This window comes from Nicotiana tabacum, chromosome 8, assembly GCF_000715075.1.
Source record: "Nicotiana tabacum cultivar K326 chromosome 8, ASM71507v2, whole genome shotgun sequence".
NCBI classification, from domain to species: domain Eukaryota; kingdom Viridiplantae; phylum Streptophyta; class Magnoliopsida; order Solanales; family Solanaceae; genus Nicotiana; species Nicotiana tabacum.
The window spans coordinates 94,259,589-94,262,131 of record NC_134087.1 but is presented as its reverse complement, the minus strand read 5'-3'; the positions used below and the strand labels follow the sequence as shown (position 1 = coordinate 94,262,131).

The window sequence follows — 2,543 nt, the reverse complement described above, 5'->3', positions numbered from 1 at the left end:
AACATTAATCCTCTTTTTTTAAGAAAATTTATGAAATGTCACTACCACGCTACGCAAGCGAATTTTTGATTATGACAAAAGATTTATAAATTAATTAAAACTATTGAATATGACATGAAATTGATGAATTAACTTATTAAAAGTTAAGCGTCACGCTACACAAGTGAGTCTGTGAAGGTAAAGCGCACCTACTATTTGCCTAACGTTTAAATTAATTAAAGGGAAACTAGTTAATTAAAATAGTAGAAAAATCTGATATTATTATTATTTTTTCGAGCTTTATAGTTGGGAAAAATTATGCAAATAAATGTTGGACCAATTACCTATTTTAAAAGAAATAAGCCAACTTCTTGTTAAAAAAAAATGGGCTAGCTTGTATGGAGCTTTTGGGCTGCTAGAATTTATTATTAAAATGGGCCAAGAAATGAATTTCAATTGGCCCAATGCTATATAGAAGAAAAGAGGTAATTTTGTTGTTCAAAGGTAAATGACCCAACTTTTATCTTTGATTCAATAAGGCCCAAAGTTGGTACAATCTTAGCTCTTTACTTAGTTTGAGTTCATGACCATTAACTACATAGTCACAATTGTATAAACGCTCACTTTACAAAAATAGCCATTTTTGCAAATCCGGCAAAATGACCAGATTCACAAAGATATTATCACAACATTCCCAGAAGCATATGTTGGCAGTGAAATTTCAGCAACTAAAACGAACTCATGCTATGTGTTATACACCTAAAGTCATTCATGGCATACTTAGCATTGTTACTCGGATATAATAGCTTGAAAACGTGCTTAAAAAATCCATAAATGACTTACATATCACATTCAAAAACTTACAACTCAATATTCAAGTATTATGAAGGACTATATTCGCATTATAACATGCTTGATATATAACAATAACATACAAGCTCTTTTGTTGTCAAACTATTCATCACATCAAACACATTTAAATGGTGCAACATGTTCAAGTTGTTCCCATTGCTGAAAATACGTACATTACGAGTCTTAAAGGATTACCTGGTAGCAAAAGAATAAACAGTAGTTCAACAACTAAAGCAGCATAAAAACAGCAGCAAAACAACAGTAAAATCAGCAGCAAATCCGTGTTAAAACAACTCGAAAACTTAGAGAGGGAACCCAGAAACGAACTCTAAAGAGGACTTATACTTTTTCTAAAAGTTTGCACTCTAAGATTCACTCCCAAAGCTCACCATTTCAGCTTACTTTTCATGTGTTCAACTGTTGAATTTTTTTTTTGTTTTTGTGACAAAGCAATTATAAAAAATGCCCCCGAAAGTGTGATGGAGTCCCCTCTATATATCAAAACAACCAGCTATTTCAAAAAATTTAAAATCAATCTTTTTGACAGATTTTTCTACAAAATCTGCTCTTAAATTCAAAAAGCAAGACTTTCTAGTTCAAATCTTGTCAAGTATTTCAAACAAAATCTGCTCTCCACTATTCAAAGATAGAGTTTATTCAAATAATGTCCAAAGGTCTACATTTTCTTACCAAATAATTTGACTTTTGAGTGTTGCACTCAAAGAGTCTTGAAGCAGTAAACAAACAACCAAACAAGTACCATATACTCTTAAGTATTTTTCATTACCTCACTTTTATCAATACAAAACTATTTTACTACTTCAACAAGTGCAAAAACAGAAAATTTAACATTTCAAACATCAAAAACTAATGCTAAAATAATTAATAATAGACAAAAATAAAAGCTGAAAATTAAAAATAAAAAAAAAATCAGCCATGAAAAAGAATAGTATTTTACCATTTTACACATCAAAAGGCCGAAAAAATGGTGGTATGCCAAAGAGGGTGTTCCGGGAGGTCGCCGGAATTAGGCCGGATTTTTGGAGTAGAATTCACATCAATAGTTAGGTCTTGAGGAGCTCTATCCATTGATGTAGGTATTTTGGGGTGGTAGTGGTTGGAACTTCAAGAATTTGGGCAAAAAAGTGACGGAAAAGTTTCCTAGATCTAAGATTCAAGGAGTTTGAGGGATTTTTTTAGGATTTGGTTTGAAGATATGGAAAGAGGAAGTTGTGGAGATTACATGGTGTGAATTTGGAGGTGTTTGGAGGTGGTCCGCTGGCGGCGGCAATTTCCGGCAGGCGGCGGTGGGCAGAGCTGGGGAGGCGTAGAGAGAGTGAAGAGAGAGAGAAGAGAGAAGAGAGAAGAAGGAGAGGGAAAGAAGAGAGAGGAAATAAGGGGGAAATGAGGATTTTTTTTTGGGGATTTTAGGCTTTAAATACCTAGGATGAAGATCAAACTAGGACCGTTGGATTAAATCAAGATGAGTGGATGAGATTGAATCTTGTCACTTAACCAAAACGACGTAGTTTCAAGACAAAACTACGTCGTTTTAAGCTCTTCTTGGCAGCCCTCTTTTGGACCGGGTTTGGGCTCTTTGGGCTCAAATTTTGGGCCAATTTTGGCACAATTTTAATTAAATTACACTAGCCCAAACCCCACCTCATTTATCAAACCATTACTCAACTCTTAAAACCTATACATACACAAAT

The 2,543-nt window shown here is 33.9% G+C and overlaps 1 long non-coding RNA gene across 1 annotated transcript; it reads right to left on the bottom strand.

Annotated features, from left to right (window-relative positions):
• Positions 1 to 708: 708 nt before the first annotated feature.
• On the bottom strand, positions 709 to 2,227 carry LOC142163584 (uncharacterized). The gene is made up of 2 exons (XR_012694533.1): positions 1,790 to 2,227; positions 709 to 1,026 (listed from the first exon to the last, which is right to left on the bottom strand). It is a non-coding gene; the product is annotated as an uncharacterized LOC142163584 (long non-coding RNA).
• Between the last annotated feature and the right edge of the window lie 316 nt (positions 2,228 to 2,543).